This window comes from Ambystoma mexicanum, chromosome 2q, assembly GCF_040938575.1.
Source record: "Ambystoma mexicanum isolate Mex_15411 chromosome 2q, UKY_AmexF1_1, whole genome shotgun sequence".
NCBI lineage: Eukaryota > Metazoa > Chordata > Amphibia > Caudata > Ambystomatidae > Ambystoma > Ambystoma mexicanum.
The window spans coordinates 235592850-235618345 of NC_090924.1; the positions used below are offsets into that span (position 1 = coordinate 235592850).

Consider the following 25496-nt stretch of genomic DNA (forward strand, 5'->3'; position numbering starts at 1 on the left):
AGAAAGAGTTAAAGCATAATGCTCGCCTTTGTCTTGTCATAGAATTGTGCATCTGTCCTTCTGTCCTTCAAGACCCTGGCATTAATGTGCATCCGTCAGTCTCAATCTCAGCATCGGAGGACTTTTTCTCAGCACAAGATGACTTAGTCAGAGGTGGTGGAGGATCTGGAATTCTAAATAGATCTTAAATATCACATAATTCACTGCTACTCTTATGCAACACTTTCTTTTCCCCCACAGTATTATGTTGCTTAGATTTATGTGACACAAATGTTTGACTATTATTACGTGTAGAATTCCCACCAAACTTGCTCATAGACGCCTCCTCAGCTTCAACTGAGAAGGATGTCTGGACCACAAACCTTTTCCACGTTTTCAAATTTTTCTTTTTTTCCTTATTTGGTTCACTTGTGGTCCTATTAATGACTCACTTTACAGAAGAAGTGCCCACATTAAGATTGTTACATGGTGAAGTGGGCAGTGCTATGGTTCTATTTAATGAAGCCCCATTAACATGCCTTGACCCCTTGTTTGTGGTGCTCTTATCAGCGCACATAATGGCCTGTCAAACTAGTATACGCTTTTTCCGTGTATACCAGGCAGCAGAATTAATTCCATGTCTGTACGTGCCAAGGTATTATGCTGAGGTCCTTCCACTATCGAGATAGGAGAGGACTTAAGTGACATAATGTCAGATCTAATACTTTCCACATTAATTTAGTGGTCCTGCATGGTAGTCTGTACATGTTTTATGGTACCAATGATTTTTGCATTTGCTTTATCTTGTTGCTTAAGATGATACCAAATGGCGTCAGTTCTCTAGTCAAGTGAAGCAATACGTTTTCTAAAACTCTGAACATTGAAGTGGAGTCGCCACTAATTACGCTGGGCCTCATTAGGAGTTTGGAGGTAGCCATGCCGTTTTTAGCGGCATGGCTACCCCAAACGGGGTACCGGGTCCGGGTTCCAGAAATAGGGAATTACTGGGCCATGCCGACTTTAGCGGGCCCGGTAATTCCCATTCTCGGGACCCGGACTCAGTACATCCCCATTCCCATTTGAGCCCCCATTGGGCTCAATGGGAATGGGGAGGATGCTAACACCGGGCCCATTAATGACAGGCCCGTTGCTAGCATCCTGGTCTGCTAGCGGGTGCCACTAAGGACGCCTGGTCTGGCCAGCCGTCCAGAGCGGGACCCGCTGCAGATCTCGTAATGTGGCGGCCCGGAATGAACAGTGCCGGTCCCTTACCGGCACCGTTCATTCTGCGGCCGCCTACCTACTAATGAGGCCAAATGTCTTGCAGTGAGTCGCGAAGAGAGGGATGAGGGGAATCAGATGTACTCTCAAACAATGGACCCCTGGTCTCCCAGAACATAGCCAAATCTGGGCTTTGTGATATTTTGAGCTAACTATGCATGCTAGAAGAATGAACATCAACAATTGCCTCAACAGCGTTAGTCAATCCAGGAACAATGATGTGATTCAATTCAGAGGGAGCAGCAGCCGAAACCATCTCAGTCTCAGTTACGAAAACTACTTTATTCGTGCCAAGCTTTTTGGTTTCGTGTGTACTCCTTGTCCGATATTTGTGTGGTTTCCGTAACTGCCTCCCTCAATATGTGTGCAACTGTTTCTATCATCTTTGATCCCAAACATGGAATTGAAGCTGATAACTCGTCCCTGAAATGTGAACATGAATGATAAGGTTCAGAGTTAATATCACTCGAAATTGACCTGGACCCAGACATAGCAAAGAAGTCTGTGATATTTGTGGGTGACTTGGCCGAACACACATTTACTCTGAATCTGAGTGTTTTCCGAGGACAAGATCTTAAATTCTGCTTCTTGGAAACAGTAATCCCAGAGGAGGAGGTAATAGTGGAAGTGGAGGTAGAAGCTAGGCCGATTCTGTCCATTATTTCGACCTTTCAAGTATTTCGAACTCATCCCTCTCAAAGGTATCCACAGCCACCTCAACCACCTCGACCACCACCACAATGTCAGATTCCACTTCAGCGGCGGCAGAGACCAATACAGCAGCTTCCATCTCTGCCGCCTCAACAATGGGCCCCATCACCGCCCCCACTGCCACACCTTCTATGTGCTCATCCGAAACATAGGGAAGTGTGCAAATGGCCATAGGTCAAAAATTCAGACTAGCCAAAGGAGCGCGCTTAGCACGCTTAGGAGCTCATGCTGCAATGGGATCTTTTGCCCGTCGCTTCGGCGTTATTTAGCCCAATTCAGCCAGTCACAACAATTTTCAATAGTGGATGAAAAGAGAGCACAAATGTTAAAGCAAGTGAAACAGTGCACGGCTTTACGCAAACTGCCAGTTCTGGCAGAGTCTAATTGGCCGGTCTAGAGAGTATCACTGATGTAGAAGTGAGGTGATGCAAACACCAAGTGCCGACCCCAAAACAGTTTGCGTTTACCTCTATAGTGATTTTTTCACTGGCAGTCAAGATGCACCTTCTTTCATGCACCAGCAGACTTAGGCCTCCTCAATGCCCTTCTACCCCGAACCACAAAGACCCCGCTGTAAGTAAGGAAGATAAAGGGGAAGCTGTCTCCCCTATAATTGGTTCAGATTCACTCCACAGACACACTGAAGCTCCTAGGTATATGAATGCAAGAAGAAGTACAGGGTGTGGGTGCAATCGCTGCTCTCTCTGAAGGCAGATCCACGGGGCACAGCCACAATTGCAGTGTCCCTCGCCACTCTCTGCGAGCGCAGGAGCATGGAAGGCTCCGAAATCCAGAGCAGCTGTCAATTTGCACTGCAAGTTGGCTTGCTGGTTTACTCACCATCTCTCATAAATTCTCTGAGTCACGATCACGGTTAGCCCGTGTCACGTCAGAGGCAAGAGCAGGCAGCAGTGGCCCCTGAATGAATTCCACTCGCCACCACGCCCCACCGATCCCTCTGCTTACTAGAGGAAAGGCCCTATGAACGTTTCTGAAGCACGTGTCAAGCCGCACTGAGGTTAAATGGGAGTCGCTCAGTCAGACAATCAGACGCTTCTGACACTTCTCAATACCCACAGTCTGTATTTATGTACATATGTACGGATTTATGCATGTATGCAAGTATGGTGACGTTGTGTATATATGCATCTATGTGTGCATGCAAGGGGGGTGTCTGTGTAAGTGCCGTGGGAATGAGAATGCAATGAGAATCTTCTGGGGCTTTTGTGAATGATTGATAGGGAAGATATATGGGTGTATGACTGGTAGGTAATGGGTATGCATATGTGTGTGCGTGAGAGGCTGGGTGGGGATTGGTGCAGGGAGCGTGAATGTTTTCTCACAATGGAATGGCAAGTTTTTATGGCATTTATGGTCAAAGCCAACTTGATGAGGAGCTGTTGTGGGGGAGGCTGTTACATTAGGGCAGGCAGCCCAGCCATTTTTATGGCATAAAGGGCAAAGCCAACATGATGAGTGCTGTGAGTGTTCTTGCAGGGGGAGGGGCATTTGTGCAGCCAGCAAGAGCATGTTGTGTTACTGTTGCATGGCAAAGCCAACATAAGTATGTTCTTATGTGGGAATATTGCCATATGTTGTTGCAGCCAGCCTAGACTTGAATGGGTACAGTCAGCATGAAAATGTTGTTTTACACTGTTAGAATACTGGCATGTAGTAGGCATAGGCATTATGAATGTGTTGGTAAATTGTTCAGTGAACTGTTGGTGACTTGTCATCTGATGGATATTTTCATGTTTTACCCTACAAAATCGATAGTAAACTGTGTGCTTTTTTGTGCAAAGTATATTTTTATTGATATGTCGATAATCAGCACAACCATCAACAATAGCAACGTCAAGTCGTAACAGTACTGCTTTGCTGAAATTTCATTTTCACAAATACAAAAAGAATTCCCCCAAGAACAGAAAGACAAAAAAAGAAAAGAGAAAAAAAAGGATTTGTATAAATGTACGATTGTGAATGGATGTACGTGATTATTTCCTTTCTGAAAATTTTGTATCGGAAAATTCAGAATTCGAAATATTTGAAAAATGGCAATAATCACGAACAGCAGCCCCACCCGCTATCCCCCCTCCCATCACTTCCTTAACCCTAATACTTACCTCCAGCGCCCAACTTATCAGTTTTCTTTCTCCGCAGTGCTCACCCTCTGACATTGAGAGGCGTAACTTCTGCTGCAGGGTCCTTTTTTAATTTAAAAAGGAAAACGTATTTATCCCCCGGTTTCCTTTTAATGGAAGTGGGGGATACCCCTGCAACTCCCAAAGTCCCATAATGTTGATCAAAGTGAGCGAGGGACACCCGTGCAATCCCCTCTCCCATTGGTTAACTTTATGGGACTTCGTTATTTTTCCATTGCAGAATTCAGCATTTTCGTCCGTTCTTTTTTTTTTCCGATCCACATTCACCCTAGCCACATAAGCCAGTTCAGTGTCAGCCGCAATCTGCTAACACAGCAATCCTCCTCCTTCCCTGAATCCTCTGAACCTCCACTAATTCAGAGAAAAGTGTTTCATCAGCTGCGGCCTAAAGAACATGTCCCCTCTCTCCCAGATACAGTCCACAAATTGAGCCCAAGTCGGTGTGAATTTCCCCATTCTATCAGATACCAGCGTGGATATTTTCGCCATTCCGAGTATTTCTGCATGGCCCTTCAGGAGTTTTCCAGAGCCTTGCATGATTTATTATTGCAGCCATTAGCAGCTGTAATATGAGCTCTGCCCCAGGACCTGACATTGCGTTGGAATCATTGTCTGGAACATCCCCCAGGACCAAGGTTAGTGGGCACACTGGGAGGAGCCTGCCAGTTATATCTTAAATCTTTGAGTGAATCTCGTCCCAATTTGTCCATATGGTTGGGCAAGACCACCACATGTGGGCCAATTCTCCTAGCTGACAACATCCATGCCAACAGTGATCTGAATATTCAGGTGAAATATGTGTAACCTCTGCGCAGTCATATACCAGCGGAAGCATAGTTTCAGTGCACCCTCTTTTACCATAGTGCAGAGAGATCTGCCACCAAGATTCCTCTGAAATATCTAAACCAGATCCCGTTCCCATCGGTGCATATATGCAAGCTTTTCCCCCTGGAGATGCATTCTCCAGCAAACAGTAACATGTAGATATCTTCCACACCTCCTGCCCATCCCAGACCTGGTGTTCAAGCCCTGTTGGGGCCTAGGTCCAGCGTGGTTCATCACACTGTTGGATATCCAATGACATATCTGAGAATAACAAAACCGTTCAGCTTCTGAGAGGGAAACCCTTTGCTTACATTCTATAAACATGAGGGGAGTCTCCTATTTAAACAGGCCGCCAAGTTTCAGTGTCCTTTGAGACTCCCAATTAGCAAAAGCCCTATTATTAAGCCCTGGTGTGAAATCTGGGTTTCGGAGAACCATCGCGAGAGGTCCCAATCTAGACCGAATACCCTGCTGAGTTCAGGCTTTATCCCAATGATTTAAGGTAACCCATGTGGTCACCAGAAGTTCCTGGTTGACACGTCCCACCTCCTTAGGGAGGAAGCGAAGATGAGCCAGCTTAAAAGGTGAGCAATCTTTTTTGATCATTTTCCACTTTGGGACTCTCTCCTCAGCCACCCAATCTAACACTGGAGCCACCTGTGTTGCCCAAAAGTACCTCTGTATTAATAGGACATTGAAAGCTCCCATGCCCTTGGATCTAAGGAGGACTTTATGCAAAATCCGGGGGGAGGCTATGTCACCAGATTAAATGCCCCATTGCCTTCTGGAGATCAAGAAGGTCCTGTTCAGGGATCACAATTGGCAATGATTGGAAAATTAGAGCAGATTGGGGAGCAATGCCATTTTGGTTGCACAAATCCAGGCCATACATGAAACCTCCTGCAAGTCCCAGTGTTTAAGCAAGTCCTTAGCCTCTTTTCCACAGTGGGAGAATATTGGCCTTCATTAAAGTGTCATATTTTGATGTGATCCATACCCCCAGGTAGGGGATGTCTTGATCAGCCCAATTGAAAGGGAACCGAGACCTCAAGGATTCTATAACATTGGAAGACTCTGTTATATTAAGACCAACCGACTTCCCTTGATTTATGTGGAACCCTGAAATTGAACTGTAGTCCCCAAGTAGTTCTATTATATCAGCTAAAGTGGACAAAGGAATTCCGAAATATATATGTATAGCACCACTTTATGATGTGTCGCACCATGCAGGAACCCCCAGATCCGAGGATGAAGATAGATCCTCTGAGCCAGTGGCTCGATCACCACGGCAAACACCAGTACAGAAAAGGGGCAGCCCTCTCTAGTTCCCTTCTCCAGATTGAGCATTGAGAACCACAGGCTATTCACTCTCACACTCATGGCAGGGATCTGGAACTTTTCCATGACATACCTGGAGAGGTTTTGCCCAAACCCGTATGCTGACAGCAGCAACCCCAGATAATCCAAGGACATTTGATCGAATGCGTGGTGTGCAACCAGTGACAGGATCACCAAGTCAGCTTGAGCCCAGGGACCTAGGGAAATAAGGTCAATTACCCTCCTGATGTTATCATGTGCCCCCCTATTTTTAATGAACCCAGTCTGATCACTATTAACCAGAAGTGGGAGAGCCTCAGTGGCTAACACTTTGCTGTACATTTTGGCATCTGTATTTAGTAGGGCAATGGGGTGATAAGCCGAGCAGTCCTCAGAGTCCTTCTCCGGCTTCAAGACTAGGAAGGTGGATGACTTTGCCATGGAGTCAGAAACTCTACCTGTTTCCAAAAAATAATGAAACAACTTGGTAAGGTGAAGGATCAGGACCTGAGAAAATGTTTTATAAAGTGTGTTGGAGAAACCATCTGGCCCGGGGCCCTTCCCAAATGGGAGTGCACAAATTGCCTGGGGATCTGAGGGAGGTCCACTAGGGTAATAAACTGCTGGGTTTGGGCCACTTTACTGTGATGACTGGTTGAGTTGCTGCAAAAATACTCCTCTATAATCTTGAGCTTCCCCGATTCATTGACTACTCGACACCCCTTTCTATCTCTCAGGGTCCCTATGTAGTTGCAAGTAGAGATCTTCTGTAATATGGCCGCTAGGAGGTTGTTTGCCGTATTGCCCCTGGAATAATAATACTGTTTTGTGAGCAATATGGAATGGGTAGCTTTTTCCCTAATTGAGCTTCCAATGCCTGTGTTGCAATCCGGAGGTCCCGCGAGTACCCTTTCATACATGCTCCCTTTCTTAACATCCCCCTCTTGGAGAGGTTAGTGATTCTTTCTGGCTCTCCCAAAAGCAGCAGACTGCTCTATTATTGTTACCCTGATCACTGCTTTCCCTGCATCCCATATCATCATAAAGTCCAGTTCCCCCGTATCATTTTCAAAAAAAGTTATTATTCAGAGACTCTACAATGTGGGACCTCATGGCTATTTCCCTGAGGCGGAAGTCATTCAATCTCCAGGGGGGTCTAGCGATGAATAATGCCACACCCAAATCTAAAATCAATTTAACTGGGGCATGGACAGAGAGGGTCTTTGGGTGTATGTCTATCCCAACGACCTCCGGAATGAGGGTGCTTGCTATAAAAACCATATCTGCATTGAGAAGCCTTTATGTACCGTTGAATAAAAAGTGTACTCGCCTTCCCCTGGGTGGAAAAAATGCCAGGTCTCAATGAGGGAATGGTTCCACAGTAGGGTAGTCATTGGCCATGGGTGCCAGGGATTTATCCATAGATAGGTCTACCACACAGTTGAAATCTCCACCCAGTATCAGTTCCCTTTCACTGAAGCCTGCTATTACCCTAGAGAAAGTGGCGAGGAAGAGTCTTGCCCTTAATTTGGAGCATAAATCAAAGCCAGCGTAACTCTGCATTCATGTAATAGGGATGTGAGTAACTAATATCTGCCCTCCCCGTATCTCATCGTGTTCATGATTTTTAGTGAGGTCTGCTTACGGATCATAATGGCAACTCCTCGTTTTTTAAAACCACTGCACATGAAATAAATCCTGGAGTAAGTATTATTGCAGAGCAATGCCTCATCTTTAACCAATGGCTTGGTTTCCTGAAGGGAAATAACAGCTGCATTGAGAGATGCCAATCTATGCAGGAGCGCCTTGTGCTTAATTGGTGAATTGATACCCTGAGCATTCAAGGTTACAAAAATCATATCAGGAGATGCCATTATTGATCACTTTGGGCGTGGCCTTGAGCCACGGTCTTTCCAATGCAACAATGTGAACTGAGCTGACCTCATTTCCAAAGAAGTTTAGGAATCGGCTAAATCATGAAAATTAATTAAAACAAAAACAAAACAGAAAAGACAAGAAACCCCCCCATGTTAGAACAGTAATAATCTAACATAAAACTGTAGAATCAGGCACAGAGCCTCTGGAGCACCCCATGTAACCTCCTATCTATCCATCAGATGATAAAGCAAAACAGAGCATGCAAATCATGAACATTGACAGTACAAGAATCCTGTAAGTGAAATTAACCCAACAATCAGGCATTTAAAGGATTGCCTTGTGAAATGTCATCCATTTTGGTTAGTCTAAGCTCTCACATTTCGCTTCAACCAGACTCCATTTTGTGTCTCCTATTTTCCAGCTTAGAATGTCTGCAGCATGAAGTGCTGAGCTCTTCAGAAAAACATGTTTTGCAAGGAATGATTAGCTGAGTGTTTGTGCAGGCCTCAGACCTTGAAGCCCGGCGTAAGTAAGATAAGAGATAATATATTCCTTTCCTTCTCTCGTCTCCTAAAACTAAATTGCATGGGCCTGAAAATATATTTACCAATGATTAACAATGCAGGAGATGTTCTGTACATTCCAGGAAGGGGATATCCTAAACATACTACCAAGCCAAGGATGCACGGCGACCTTTGGTCAGGCAAAACATATATTAGGTGCACGGGAATGTCTCCTCGCGCTGGGAACAGTTGGACATTTGTGAAAGGTTAACTTGTGCAAGCATGGCACTGATGAGAAATGTATGTTTTTCAGAAAATGTATATATTGCTGGAAGCCATAAATTGTCTGGAAATTGAAAATCTCAGCAAATCAGAAATGTATATAAGGCAAAAAAACTGAGATGTAAATTGCTCACTTTTTATGGCATTCCTAGATGAACCTGGGTCTGCTTGAAGCAAATAAACTGTTGTTAATATTTGACTCGTGACTGCTAGTTTTTTCTTACCTTGTTTGCAGTGCCTGATTTTGGTTTCCTAATTTGGCGCCCAACGTGGGGCTCTTCCGAAGACGATCCATCGCTTTTTGAGCATGGAGTAAACGGACACTGGGACCAGTGAGTACCGGGGGCCCCTGCTGATCTGAGACAGAGATTCTCGCAGCTGCTACTCGTGATCCACGTCTGTTTCGTTGGCCAGATGTCATATCAGCGAGAGTCCCTAACCATAAGCAGCGACTGTGTTTTCGCTTTGTTAGAAGACCACCAGCCATTTATTTATTGATTTATAATAATTTATATTGCGCAACCACTGACCCGGGGGCTTAAGGGCGCTGACATAAACAACAAACAAGTGCAGAATCAGAGAAGCCAAGTAAGGACAAAAGAGAGCCAGGAATTAGACGTGATAATTAACTTAGATAAAAGTGTCAGAAATGCACATTAGTTAAACAAGTGTGTTTTTTTAAGCCCTAGAGGTTTCTTCTCTAAGCTTGCCAGGTAAATTATTCCAAACAATAGGAGCTATAGAGTAGAAGGCTCCAAGTCTGCAAACGGGAGTGGTTAACAAATGGCTGTTATTTGATCTAAGACTATATTTGTTAGTTTTAATCAACAGTTCATCCTTAAGGTAGCCAGGACCAGAATTATTTAAGCAGTTAAAAGATATCAACAGCCCATGATGATGTTTGCTTGATGGGGGATTGTTTTTCATTTAGAATCAGGCGAGTTTCTTTCAAACTGTATATATAAAAAGAATATTTTGCAAAATATTTTGCCATGTAGGACCGTTTTTTGAGCTAATAAATGCCTGGTTTTAGTAAGATGCGCACATGTTGGGCAGCACTTTGCTGCAATAGAAAACAACCCAATGGGTTAGAATATGGCCAGCCCACCCAACCTGAGGTTTCCCCGGCATATGAGATGTACATTAAGTTCAGGTTAGGAACAATAGTTTTTAATAGTGTTTGGTACCGCCAGACCAGACATGTAGCAGACCTTCAGTGGCCGGAGAATGGATCTTTTGAACTCACTAGAATACAGCACTTAGAATCAGTGCTATTACAGAAAATGGCTAGACCCACTGCTTTTGATGCGGTTCGGGATTGGCACAAAGAAACCATGCAGAGCCTCAAATGTTTAGAAAAATGTGCTTGCTGACATATCACCCAAGCAGAAAAGGCTTTAGCACATGACCAGCAGAAGCAGGATGAGGCGATTAGGGACATGACAGGAACATCCAATTAGATATACATAAAATAAACCCATCAAAAGATTTGCACACATCTGATGAGTTATTGGACAAACTGCTGAGTGACAGGCAAGCACCTCCTTCAGCACCACAACCCCCTCCCTATGTTCCAACACCACCTGTGCCAGTCCAGCCACAGCCATCAGCTCCCGACACATGCCCTGAGTATTGGCATGCACCCCCTCTCACACTGGAATCACCTACGTCCTCGCCACTGACATCTCCTGCTTCTTCCAATACTCTTCTTTTACAATATTCATGCTGCCTCAGCGACTGGAGAGCTGTGACTCGTAGTACAGTACCCCTTGAGTGAAAAATTGCCTTAACACGATTAGCAGAAATATATATAGAAGGGGGCGATGAAGCAGCCGCTTCCAGCTCTTTCTAAATGATCATGAAAACATCCCTGAACAGAAAGTATTGCTAGAACAAATGAGAAAATGCCTGGTCCAGATTTGGGGTGATCTTACCAACACCGTGGTCCCCCAGGATTTGCAGGATTTGAATTTTCTGACCTATACCTGGGATACACCACTGAAAATATGCAAACACATGTTAAGTTTATTTTCCTTTAAACGAGAACTGGACCAGCTACACCAATCCAAATTAGATAGAGAGGCAGGTCCCACACTCACTACATACTCTTTCCAAAATAGAACTTTACCCGTACACATTAGCGATACCGAAGAAATGAGCGTCATCACGAGCGACGATTCCAGGTGTATCTCTGATGTCTCTATCTCTCCTATTGAGGTCCATGACACTTTCACCCAATATTCCCTGTCCATTCAGAGGAAAGTGTTGCAAGTCATGGCTGAATATTTGCAAGACGAATGTCGTAAGAAGAAATCATGCTGTGCGGGCGATATTATGAAAATATACAAACACACGTTTGCTGATGACACCCTGCCAACATCACTGTCTTGTGACCTACCTTTGCCCCTAAGTAATAGATTTGAGAATCCCACGGCACAATTACCAGTCATGGAGGGCCCCCCTACTCTTGTACCACAGAAAGAGGAACCAGCCGATGCATACTGACATTACCTAACCAGATTATAAACAAACTTAAGTCATTGGTGCAGGTAAAAATTATTATTTGGGATACATTGACCACCTGCAAGCGAGGGAAAATGGAGGGGGCCACAGAATACTTTAATATATTTTCAGCAAGTGTTTTCGTATTACAGCGGCCATGATTTGAGTACTGAACCAGAGAAAAGATTGTTGATAAATTTGTACGTGGACTATTGCCTGACATTTCATCTCAGATCTCTGCCTCTGAAAGTGCCTGGTAAGCTAAGCCACAATCCGACATCCTACATATGTCCCAGCATTATTAGAATGGAGTGAATAGTGAGAAGGAGAAGATTGAAAAGAAAAAAAGTTGATTTAAAAACTAGGGTGCTCTTGCAACAACTTGTAAGGGGAGATGGGGAGGGAATGCCCAACCCAGAGGACAGTTCACCCCACACAAGGGAACTGTGAATGTGAACCAGTGAGCCTATTGTAAACAAGAAATCCATTGGAGGGCACAGTGTCTGATCCTCCAACAGAAAGCAAATGGGATGTCTGGTAGAAGGCCAAGAGCACATATCAATGGCATGCAGGAGTCAAACAGAAGTCAGTTCTCCCAGAACCAGCAATACAACAATAACGCAGGAAATCAAGATGGGCAACAGAATACTAGGGGCGCGAACATTTTCGACAACACTACCCACACTTATTTTTCTAAAGATTACACATCCGACAATATTTTATTTCACTAGGACAGCCCGAAGCAGGATCTGGAAACCACCCCTATCCCCGTAGACCAGAAAGGACACTACATAAAAATGAAAGATGGGGATAGGGCACACACTTTTCTAGTGGACACAAGAGCTAACAAAAATGCACTATTGACCACTTAAAAGTTCCAGACATCCTCCTGTCAGGGCAACAAAATGTATCAGTAGGTTTCTATGGTACTCTGTTTGTAAACCCGGTCTCCCAACCGGTGCCCATTTCTCTGGGGCCTTTCTCTGACTCGTGTCCCTTTTCGTTAACAACCAACTGCTGTGACAATCTGTGGGGCTGAACTTATTGAACAAATTACACGCAGTAATGTATTGCTCTCCGGATGGAGTTTACCTGACAATTTCTCCCCAGTGGTATTCCACCTCTCAATTCATGGCTTTGCCTTTACACAGTGAGCTGCACCAAGTACCTACACATCTGTGAGAAATACATGACAATAACTTTGGAATTTTAGATGTCAAACCACTGCGCATAGTTTTAAAAACTGGTGCCACATTGCCTCGCATTCCCCAATATAAAGTTTTGGTTGTTGGAGAGCAAGCACTTAAAAGTATTGTCTCTGACCTCGTACATCAAGGTGTGCTAGAGGCAATTTCTGGTAGCGCATGTACTAGCCCAATTTTGCCTGTTTACAAGAAAGGTGACAATGCATTGCCTTACCATTTTGTTATTGATTTGAGAGCTATTAATAAGGTTTTTTTCACCCCAGTTTCCCATTGTTACTGACATCACTAACATTCCAACAATGATCCCTGCACAGGCTACCCATTTTTCTGTAATTGACTTGAAAATCGCATTTGGTAGCATACCCATACACCCGGATAGCAGATATTTGTTTGCCTTTACTCTTGGGGAACGTTCCTTTACTTTCAACAGAATCCCGCAAGGGTACACAGAAAGCCCTAGCATTTACAGTAGGGCCCCCAAGGAACAACTAGATTCGCTTGAATTACCTTCCTCTTGCATGCCAATACACTACATAGATGACCTGCTTATCACTGCAGATTCAGAGAGCGCTTGTAAGGAGGATATCATATTGTTGTTGAAACATCTAGCTGACAACAGACATTAGGCATCTTTAAAGAAATTCCAGTATTGTCAACAGGAGGTCGCCTATTTAGGTTACCTCCTTTCGAAGGAGGGTAGGTGGCTTGCACCTGAAAGGGTACAAACTATCTCTGACATGGCGGTACCAAACACTCAGAAAGAGGTTAGGGCTTTCATCGGGATGGCTTGCAGGCAATGGATTCCAAATATTTCCCTTTTTATTAAGCCTTTGTTAGCCCTAACAAAAAAAGATCTACCTCTACCCCTACCTTGGGCTGTTGTTTGTCAAGACGCTTTTGATATGATCAAACCTGCTTTATGTTCTGCACCAGTATTGGGCACACCAAATTCCGCTAAAGAATTTGTGTTATTTGTGTATGAAAAAGATGATTGTGCTTTGGCTGTTTTGACACAGGAACATGGGGCAAAGAACAGGTCATGCAGCTATTTTTCCTCCATGTTAGATCCTGTTGGATGCACTATGCCGAAATGTCTCAGGGCTGCGGCTGCTGCCCCGTCAGTTAAACAAAGTGAAGGCATAGTTTTGGGTCACTCCTTAACCATGATGGTGACTCACTTGGTAGATCTACGACTGAAAAGAACGCAAACTCAGCAACTCACATTTGCCCGGCTCACGAGATACAAGCTCATTCTATTTGCATCCCACATCAAAATGAAGAGATGCAATTCTTTCAATCCGGACGAAATGTTACCTCCTCTAGACGAGGACAGTACTAATGACACCAATCATGATTGTCTCTATGCCACTGAGCAAGATACAAAAGGAAGGATTGATTTGAGTGACACACCCTTGCCATCCTGGATGGGGTAATATTTTCTGATGGTTCTTGTTTTAAACTTACAGACTGCACTTCTACCGCTGCCTATGCAATGACCACCTTAGACACTATTGTTGAAAGCAGGAGAATTTTGCATAATTCTGCCCAGGCTGCATAATTAATTAATTTAACTTGAGCTTGTGAGATCTCCAAGGGGCTCAAAGTGAATATTTATACTGACAACTAGTATGCCTTTGGAGTAGCTCACAACTTTGGGAGACTATGGGCCGAGAGGGGAGTTTTAACATCCCATGGCACTAAGATTCAACATAATACCTTGATAGTGCAACTGTTGTCAGCATTGGCTTTCCCTAAACAACTGGCCATAATGAAATGCTCAGGACATCAGAGAATTACTGACAATATTGGGAAAGGGAATGCATTTGCATGCAGAATAGCCAAACAAACTACCACAGATCCACAATCAGGAATGTACGTATTAGGACCTGCCAGCTATAAGGTTGCTGAAAGTGGGATGATGGAAGAGGGCATTAGAAGTGTGAAAGAAATTCAGGCAGAGGCCACAGCAGAGGAAATTAAACAATGGGGTTCTGGACTAGCAGGGCTGGATGATGAAGGATGTTGGGTTGATCATGACAAACAAAGATGGATGTTGCCCAGCTATAGTTACTATGGCACATGGCTGGTAACATTAGTGCGAAAGGCATTTGTAAACATTTAGACCCAGTATGAAGAAATGGCAACATCCCCAAAATTGCAGAATGACTAGTTCAGAACTGCATGATCTGTCTGCAACATAACATTGGGAAGGGAATGCCAGTCCCGAAGGGTAGTTTTGGGCCACCTTCCATGCCATTCTAAGTAATACATTTTGTTTTCATTGAAATGGAACAATGCCAAAATTACAAATATGTGTTAGTAGTGATATGTGCATTTAGAAAATGGCCTAATTTCATTGCCGCCATAATACAACAGGTATGTGAAGTGTTACAGATCAAAAAGAAATTCCATTCAGCTCGCCAAGCCCAATTGTGGAAACAGAAAAATAATATGAGGCCGGGAAGCCCAAAAGAAACACACCAACACAGGTTACAAAGAACATAGAAGTGTTTTATTTAAAAGCTACAACAGTTACCAAAGTCAATTGACAAACGGATAGCTATTCGGCTCTCAGAGTAACGTAACGAACTTCAACGAAGGTTCGATGCATTAGTGAGAGAGAGTGTACATTGGAATACTTGAGCTTTTTATATTCTTTATCCAGCCCTTGGCCAACCCCCTCGCGGGTTAACCATTCTAGGGATCGGGCTTATGGGTTCCTTGCCAGGTCAATCCTATAATATATGCATTTTGATTAGTTTTGCTGATATAGTTGTACATTTACACACAGGTCAGCAATAGGACAAGGTCTCAGTTCGCGACCCCGACAAGTGGCCTGCAGGCATATTAATTATTTGTGCGTACGGAGGTCACAACGGCCAGAATCTTACTCAGAATGTCATTCGGCCTCCATTTTGATGTTCAGGGTGACTTCCACATTACAAGAGAACCTAAAATGGCGCCTTAATCCAAGATGGCGACTTACATTACTTTCTCTAAGGTCGAAACCTTGCCGTGGAGTTTGTTCGCATATGATGTTTTAGACAACTTGGCGTAGGCCAATACACATACAATTGCTGCGATAGGAGGCATAATATTGTTTCAATTCTGACAAACCCTCCTTTTGGCCTATGCCAAGTGCTAATATCACTTCTAATACTTTCGTAAATAACTCTATGCATTGTCGTCTATACATCCTGAATCATTATCTGTAATGTCTATAGCCATTAGGTCGTTCATCAGAACCTCTTGTAACACAAACTCTTTAGATGCTGTATCTGGGGCGTACATTTTGTGCCCTACTGTGCTCACCGCTTGAGCACAACACCCCCCTAGCATTGCACATATACTAGGTAGACATTGGAAACAGCAACAAAGGAATAGCAGGATTCCCAAAATAACCAAGATAACAGAAAGCACCTTCCAACCCCAGGATCGTAGAGAATCCCAGAACCAGGTGCTAATATTCCAATCTCCCACAGGAACATGCACCTCGGAACTAAGGATGTGCAAGTTCTGTATTGCTTTAAAAATTGTCGGTGAGGAGTCTGGTACGAAAACACCGCAAGCGGACCCCACTAATTTGCATACTCCACCACGTTCTGCCAGAATGACATCTAATGCCATCCGATTTTGGAGTGCTACCAATCTTATTGCCTTTTGTTCTAGTGTCATATTGTAGAGTATATCCGTGGTCCGGTTGATGGTTCTCTCCAGTACTCTTGCTAGTCCCCTAATATTTTCAGAGTTTGCTATCTGTCCCCAAAATGGCACAACTGATTTCGCTATATATCCCAATACTTGCCCAGGGGTATCCCCATCCTCGTCCCGCCGTGGGCGAGCCTTAGAAACTTCCAATGTACTAGCTACAAATACCCCAGGTAACAGGATTCCTAAATAACAGGTTCCCTGCCAATCCTTGGGCAACCAGGGAAATGCTGAACTACCACAAACGAAATAAACAGGCCCCCCTACATACAGAGGCCTGTTCTCCCCAGTCAAATTTACAATGTTCACACAACCTTCAAAATCTCCCATTGGCCGAGTGCCATTTCTTTGTACACAAAAGGGGACTGAATCGGGGCTATGATTAATAGAGTAGGAAGGGGGCACAGCGTCCTTATTGCCTATCAGAGCCATTTTAAAGGAAATTAGAGTTTGGAAAGGAAGAGATAGTTTATCAGATGGCCTAATAGAAGCAACATTAGGTCTACTTCTATTTGCAAAAAGCGAGCATCCCAGGGGAGTCAATTCACGTTTCTCAAAATCATTTAAATTAGTTCCATCAAAGTTCCCTGAGACGCTATCATTCCAACGGCCAAAGAATAGTGCTCTAAGAGAAGCATAGCAAGCAGTCGTTAAAGGTAAAGGGTGAATATACCATCCTAGCCCCTTGTTCCCATGTTGCGGTAAATGGGTGCAAATCCAGCAATCACTCTTATTAAAAATGGCATGCATTGCGTTCATTACTATCATTAAAGTGTTACTATGATACTTTCGTCTATGCTGGGAGTCTCTAGGTGACAAGGTGTGGAGGTGTACAGAGGGAGTCAAAGCAGTAGGTACAATCTCAACTGGCAGTAGAGGTTTTAGAGGGTAAATTTCTTCGAAGTACCAAAGTCCCACAGCACAAATTCCAATTATTATTAACACAACACCGCAATACGTTTTCGGGGCCCAGGCACATTGTTCGTTGTCCGAGTTGGTCACCCCCTTATTTACAAGTCCAGTGCGGGGAGCAGCGGTGGAGGTGGCAAGCATCGCAGTTTCTCAATCGACGACCCCAATGTTCGTTGCTGGCGACACTACGATCGCGCGACTTCTTAGTCCTTCCCAACCCCAGCCAGCAGAATCCCTTTTTTTTTTCCTTTTGTTCGAAAGGTACTTTCTTTTACAAGAGAAAACTTTCAATCACTTCTTCTTTCCAAATGCACGGAAAAGACCCGTGCCGTAGTTCTATTTTCTTCGTCGAAGGTTGTACCTGGTGGTACCCAGAACTGTTTGATCCGGAAACAAGGCGACATCACTTCCTGAGGGAAGCGACGTATCGGAGGCGACGGAAGCCGCAGAACTTGAAACAATGTTTTCCGGAAGTGACTTTTCCAAAGAGTGCGGAGACGAAATGGACTGTCCCCCAAGCTCCACGGGCTCAGAGAAATTCTCCGACACACTCACAGTGCTGTTTGCTACTCCAGGATCAGAGATTGTAGCATCAGTGAGGGGTTCTGCTTCTTCTGTAACGTGTGGCGTCGGGTGAGGAAGTTTCTTTAAATGCGTCGCGTGGATCCAATGTTTTTTTCCAGCCACCCACACTGCTGTCTGAGTGACCAACAGCACCTGGTAGGGTCCCCTCCAGCGATGAGCGAGACAGGAAGACCTTTCGTAGGCCTTCACTAGGACCCAACTTCCAGGCTGAATATCGTGTCCTGGCCCCGTAAACCGTACAAGTAAAGCTGATTGGACCTGATGATAAATGAATTACAGATTATTAGTCAACTGGTTGCAGTAGTCTACAAGCAATACATTGTCAACCTCCCTCAATGTTTTAGGCCTCAGAAGACCCCAAATATTAGCAGTTCTCCCCATCACTACCTCAAAGGGGGAGAGCCCAGTTTTAGTTTGAGGTGTGGTTCACATGCCTAACAATACAATAGGTAAGGCATCTGGCCATTTCAGTTTGGTGTTGGCACATGTTTTTGCAAGTTTATTCTTTAAGATGCCGTTATGTCTCTCTACCAACCCAGCACTTTGAGGATGCCTAGCTGAGTGAAATCGTTTTTCAATGCGTAACGCTTTGCATATCTGTAAAATTACCGCTGCAACAAAATGGGGACCATTGTCCGACCAAATTACCCTCGGAAGCCCAAATCGTGGAAAGAATTCTTTTACCATAGTCTTTGCAGTGGTCATGGCAGTAGCATCTTTAAAGGGGAAAGCCTCGACCCATTTACTAAAAGCACAAATAATCACAAGAACATATTTTAGATTGTTACACCGTTCCATCTCAATAAAATCAAAGTGGATGACCTCGAAGGGAACAGAAGGGGGCCCGAAGCTTCCCCTTGGAGTTACTGTCCCCTTCCCCACATTGTGCTGTAAGCAAATCATACAATTCTGAACATGGCGCTGTGCAATCTTCGAAATGTTATCATTCACCCATACTTGTTCTAACATTTTCGTGATCTGCTGAGCACACACATGCGTAGGACCGTGTGCCATCGTAACCATTGCCAGCACATATGAATCAGGGAGCAACCATTTTCTTTCAGATGTATCCACCCAACACCCATCATCATCCAGTTTCCCCATTCCTTCGGCCCACCTTTTAGACTCTTCTATTGTGGCATCAGTTTGAATATCTCGCACAGACCCAATACCCTCATCCATTACATGGGCATCTTTTGTTTCCCTTAGAGCATACATGTCTGTGCTAAGGTCTGTGGCCGTTTGCCTGGCTATCTGGTCAGCAAAAGCGTTCCCTTTTCCCACATCATCTATGACCTTACGATGTGCTGCACATTTCATGATCGCTAACTGCCTAGGGAGTGAGAGTGCCGAGAGCAATTGCACTATCAAGGGACCGTGCTGAATCTTGGTCCCATGTGAGGTTAGGAACCCTCTTTCCGACTAGAGCCTCCCGAAGTTGTGAGCCACCCCAAAGGCGTACTGGCTATCAGTATATACGTTTACTATACGCCCTTTGGAGAGTTCACAAGCTCGGGTCAACGCTATAATCTCTGCGGCCTGCGCAGAGTTATGCGGAATTCTCTTAGTTTCAACAACCGTACTCAACGTAGTAACTGCGTAAGCAGCTGTAGATGTACCATCTGGAAGTTTGAAGCAGGAGCCATCACAAAACAGCTCCCCTTCTGCATTGTCCAAAGGAGTATCTATAAGGTCTATCCTACCCTTCGTTTCCTGTTCAGTGGTATACAGGCAGTCATGTAATTCTTCGTCACCGCAAACAGTATTTTGCGGGAAAGGTAGAAGTTCAGCCGGATTAAGAACACAACACCTCTTAATTTGAATGTGAGGGGCAAACAGAATTAATTCATACCTTGTCAGCCGTGCAGAGGTGAGGTGTTGCGTTTGAGTCTTATTCAATAGGACATCTACAGAGTGAGGTACCATCAAAATTAAATCATGGCCTAGAACCATTCCCTCACTCTGTTTTACGGACGCGGCAGCAGCAGCGACAGCTCGCAAACATCTCGGCAAAGCGCATGCGACAGGATCAAGGGTGGAGGAGTAGTAGCCGCATGGCCTATTCTTCCCTCCATGTTCCTGCGTTAACACAGCCAAAGCACATCCATCACATTCATGCACAAACAACACAAGGGCCTTGTCATAATTTGGAGTACCCAGAACCGGTGCAGAGCATAACACGGTTTTGAGAAGCTCAAATGATCGTTGATGTTCTGATTTCCATGGCAGTGGCAGAGAAATGCCCTTCTTCGTCAAAGCCAACATCGGTTTTATCACTAGTGAAAAGTTCGGGATCCACAACCTACAGTAAGAAGCCATACCTATTAAGGCTCTGACTTCCTTCTGCGTATTTGGAACAGACATGCCAGAAATGTGTTTTATTCTTTCAGGTGTCAATCTTCTCCCCTCCTTTGACAGGAGGTAACCTAAATAGGCGACCTCCTGGCAACAATATTGAAATTTCTTGAGCGAAGCTTTATGACCGTTTTCGGCCAGATGAATAAGTAACAATACAGTGCCTTCTTTACAAGCACTTTCAGAATCTGCAGCCAAAAGCAAATCATCGACATACTGAAGTAGTGTACAAGTAGGTGGCAATTCGAGGGTATCAAGCTGCTCTTTCAAAGCTCTACTATAAATGCTTGGACTTTCAGTATACCCTTGTGGTGCCCGAGTAAATGTGAATGAACGTCCCCCCAAGGTGAACGCAAACAAATATCTACTCTCCTTGTGTATAGGAATACTAAAGAAAGCATTCTTTAGGTCCACAACACTAAAATACGTAGCTGTAGCAGGGATCATTGTTAGTATCGTTGTTACATCAGGGACAATTGGAAATTGCGGGGCGACAACTTTGTTAATAGCACGAAGATCAATTATAAAACGGTATGGGATTGCATTGTCACCTTTCTTGTATACAGGTAAAATCGGGCTGTTACATAAACTACCTGCAATCTCCTCAATCACCCCTCGGTGCACAAAATCGGAGACAATGCACTTCAAAGCACGCTCGCCCTCAACTGATATTTTATACTGCGGAATGCGTGGTAATTTAACTCCATGTTTCAAAACTATTTTAACGGGCTCAATCTGTAGTACCCCGACATCATTGTCGTCAACCGCCCATAAACATTCCGGGACAACACTAAACTCAGGAGGCAATGGTCGAGTCAGAAACTGGGAACTGGGAAGTTGCTGTGGTGAAACCGTCCGTCGTACTCCATCAGAGGAACAATGAATTACTGCATTCAGTTTCTTTAACAAATGTAACCCCAGCAAATTCTCTCCACAGTTCGAAGTCAGAAGGAAAGGGCAATGGTCGTAAAGGGACCCAAAGAAACAGACACCGGCGAAGAAACCGGACAGACAATTGGTATACCAGAAAACCCTACAGAAACATTTGTTTGCCCTGATAGTGGAATGTTTGGAACCCGGGAATGATTAATGGAGCACTTCTGTGCTCCAGTGTCTATCAAAAACTGATGTTTCCTTTCTCCACTAACAATTCAACGTAGGGACCTTTCTGATTAACGGGAGTAGGTGAAGGTTCCAAACCCTTCTTCGGGCAGTCCTATCGGAATAAAATGTTATCGGAAGGAAACTCTTCAGAAAGGTAGGCAGCAGAAGGGTGATCAAATATGTTTCTTGCGTCCACACTCGAAGTCTGATTTTCCCATGAAAAAGGTTGCTGAGGATCTTGTGAAAACTGACCTCTATCAGGGCCCCGTGCTCCAGGGCGACCTCTAGGTCGTCTACCCATACTCCCAAACGCATTGTTTGACCTTTGTCGAAGGACAGGGCACTGTGCTCGCCAATGACCTTCCTGGCGGCAATAGGCACATTGATTAATATTCACAGAACCCAAAGGAGCGTTTCCTTTTGGGACATACTGACCTCTGGTCTGTGACGTACCTCCTCTGGGATTTCTAACAATTTGTTGTAACAATACTTTAGTCTTCAAATCTCCTTTCCTCTTCTCTATTTTCTCTTTTTCATTATTCAACGGTTCTCATAATACTGAGCCATGTGCAAAACTTCAGATTGGGACTTCGCCTGCCAAGCGCTCTCAGAGGACATAATCTGTGACTAGATGTCGGGCAACAACCCACGTACAAATTTGTCCACAAACAACCTTTTCCCGGACTCTGTGCCCAAGTCCTGACCACTGAAATCAGAGAATACCTGTTCAAATATATTAAAGAACTCGGTGGCACCTTCAGTTTTTCCTTGAACACAGGCCGTAAGCTTGTCCCAAATAATTCTTTTCTCAGGAATTATGGTTTTCAATTTTGCGACGATTCTATCAGGCAAAGTAAGTATTACCTGAGGTGGTTTTTCACCAGCTGGTCTTTCCCCATCAAACCTAATCAAGTTAGCCCACGCATCTCCTAACCCTGGCACATCGTCTATTGTTCGAACCTGCTTCCATAAATCTACAGGCAGGAGTACAGGGAATAGCAAGTCAATGTCACTTAAGGTGAACACAGAGGACTGCAAAACGGACTCTATCTCTTTATAAAACCCTGTTGGGTTTTTTCTGATATCAGGAATTGATTGTCTAATAGTGTTCACTTCCTGTCGTGAAAACGGGACGTGAGCAAATTGCGATACATAGTGTGCAGGGATGTTCACAGCGGGTGCACCAGTCCCAGCGTTAACGGGAATCTCGACCTTTGGGACAAATGTCGGAGGAACCTCTCTCATAGGCAACTGAGATATAGGTAACTCTGACTGCTTACCAAGCAATAGAGCCAGGTCGAGCGCTAAGGCAGCTGAAGAAGTGTCGGGCGAAAAAGCCCTCTTACAAATACCCAATAATTCTATAGGACAACTAGCCTTCTTCCTTACACATTCATCTTGTAGGTACTGTACCATTACCTGAATCACCTTCTTCTGCATTTCTACTGTATACTGACTATATGTGTCATATACTTCATCTGGCGGTACCGATGAATCCGAGATCCATCGAATCGCATCTTTGGTACAAATTCGTACTTCCTCAGGTGCCGATCTACGACACGGAAGGAACCGTTTCTGTACATACATACTGTCGTCTTCATCATCCTCATCTCGTGATTTCTCAAAGTCCCTCCTATACTCAAACAATATTTCAACATGACCATGTACTTTCTCCTCTGTGTCCCTCGAAAGTGCTAAAGCATTCAGATCCCTCACCCCTTATGGGAGATCCGAATTTTGTAATCTACCCCACATCACACATAAATGAGTCCCCAAACCTTCGATAAAAACATTTTTCTCGGGAAAATTGTTCAAATTTGATAATGTGGAAAAAACGTTAACTTGATCACCTTTCTCCATACAGTGCTTAGCACATGAAAATAATTTTCGTTTCTTGTCTGCGGAAACAGTATTTTCTGGATACCGAGTGAGAAAGCCCTATCCATGTTTCTAACTGACTCTGAATGTTTTTCTTTATCATATAATAACGCCTTTTCGGCATTTATCTTATGACGGCGTGCATGTTTATCCCTACTTTTAAGCTCCTGCAATGCTTCTTTTTTCCAATTTTGCAAAACATCAAATGCTGCAGGTCTGGCCTTCTTTTTTAGCAAGACCGATTCTAGGTATTCAATACGGGGGATCTCGAAACTACCATTGATTGGCCACTGAAATTCGGAGGCATGTCTGGTTTGTCTGTGCCAAATATCATTAAATACTACACTTCCAATGCCATACTTACAGTACATAGTACATGCCGGCGACCCCTCCTGTGGTGCCAGGCGGCTAAATTCCAAAGATTGTCGATCGCTGCGGAACAGAGCCCTAAAGCAGCTAGACAATTTCCCAGGCATTTCACAAAAAAATTGGTGTTACCTGGTCAATAATTGTGTCTGCAGATACAATACGCCAAATTCAAATTGTCAGGGTTAAATTAAGAGCCGGGTCACGACTGCACCTGACCAAACCTAACGAATTTTACCTTGTGTTTGGTGGTTTCGACAAATCTTCCCGCCTCAAAAAATGGACCCTCGTCAAGATGCCGTGTCACACCACACGACTATCGTCCAAGGATCGGATCGTGCAGCGCTGCCGAGGTATCGCGTCTCGTTCGGTCGGGCCCGCAGTATCACACCGTCCGATCCCGGTTCGATAGTCTGCGTCAACCTTCAATGATCCGGCATCAATCTTGAGGGTCCCTATTCGGGCGCCAACTGTGGAAACAGAAAAATAATATGAGGCCCGGAAGCCCAAAAGAAACACACCAACACAGGTTACAAAGAACATACAAGTGCTTTATTTAAAAGCTACAACAGTTACCAAAGTCAATTGACAAACGGATAGCTATTCGGCTCTCAGAGTAACGTAACGAACTTCAACGAAGGTTCGATGCATTAGTGAGAGAGAGCGTACATTGGAATACTTGGGCTTTTTATATTCTTTATCCAGCCCTTGGCCAACCCCCTCGCAGGTTAACCATTCTAGGGATCGGGCTTATGGGTTCCTTGCCAGGTCAATCCTATAATATATGCATTTTGATTAGTTTTGCTGATATAGTTGTACATTTACACATAGGTCAGCAATAGGACAAGGTCTCAGTTTGTGACCCAGACAAGTGGCCTGCAGGCATATTAATTATTCGTGCGTACGGAGGGCACAACGGCCAGAATCTTACTCAGAATGTCATTCGGCCTCCATTTTGATGTTCAGGGTGGCTTCCACATTACAAGAGAACCTAAAATGGCGGCTTAATCCAAGATGGCGACTTACATTACTTTCTCTAAGGTCAAAACCTTGCCGCAGAGTTTGTTCGCATATGATGTTTTAGACAACTTGGCGTAGGCCAATACACATACAATTGCTGCGATAGGAGGCATAATATTGTTTCAATTCCGACACAATCGGCGGGTTTAGTAAAACGTTATAATGGAATACTTAAAAACAAGCTAGCGAAGGTGTGTGCCCCCAGTAGGTTAAAATTGCTTGATGCCCTGCCCTTAGCTTTATTATCTATGAGAACCACAGCTCAAGCAAAAACAGGCCTTTCACCCTATGAGATGGTGATGGGGAGACCTACTAATATATGGAACGCAGCCAGACCCAAGAAACTGTCTGACATTGAATACCCATTATTGGTTGATTATTTTGACTAGTTGACTCAAAATGTGCAATTTATTCACCAACAGGTTCGTGCAGCACTGCCCGATAAATACGTGGGCCCTGGTCACTGCATTCGACCTGGGGATTACGTGTTAATAAAGGACTTCGAGCAAAAATCCAATCTTGCAGCTTGTTCCATCTTCGGACTAGAATCTCAGTGTGATTTGTAAGGAACTCATGATGGCAACAGTAAAGACAGACGCAAGTGATCACAGTTCAAGGGTGTTTATTAAACTGTAAATGCAGGGTGGAAAAACGCCTAACCTAAACCTAAATCTAAGATTGGAGCAGGCTTCGACCATCAAATAAAAAATAAGGCAGGCCTTGTGGCGTCTTGTCAAAGTAAAAGGCCTGTACTAAAAAAATCTATTGTTAAATCCTTTCAACTATTTACAGAAAGAGTGTGGTATAGAATTTTCAATAAAGAAAAAGTGTTCTCAAATAATAAGTCAGGATATGATTGCCAGGGGTCTTCCTTCCCCACGTTTTGAGTATGGGACAAGGTGGAGCTCCTGAGCACAGCACAC

General features: G+C 44.2%; 1 long non-coding RNA gene across 1 annotated transcript in view; it reads left to right on the forward strand.

Moving 5' to 3' along the window:
- LOC138568940 (uncharacterized) overlaps window positions 1-25496 on the forward strand; it is a 316876-nt gene that overhangs the window by 61650 nt on the left and 229730 nt on the right. The window contains exons 3-4 of the long non-coding RNA XR_011303014.1: window positions 8575-8678; window positions 9174-9270. This is a non-coding gene — a long non-coding RNA (uncharacterized lncRNA). The remainder of the gene's footprint in view (window positions 1-8574; window positions 8679-9173; window positions 9271-25496) is intronic.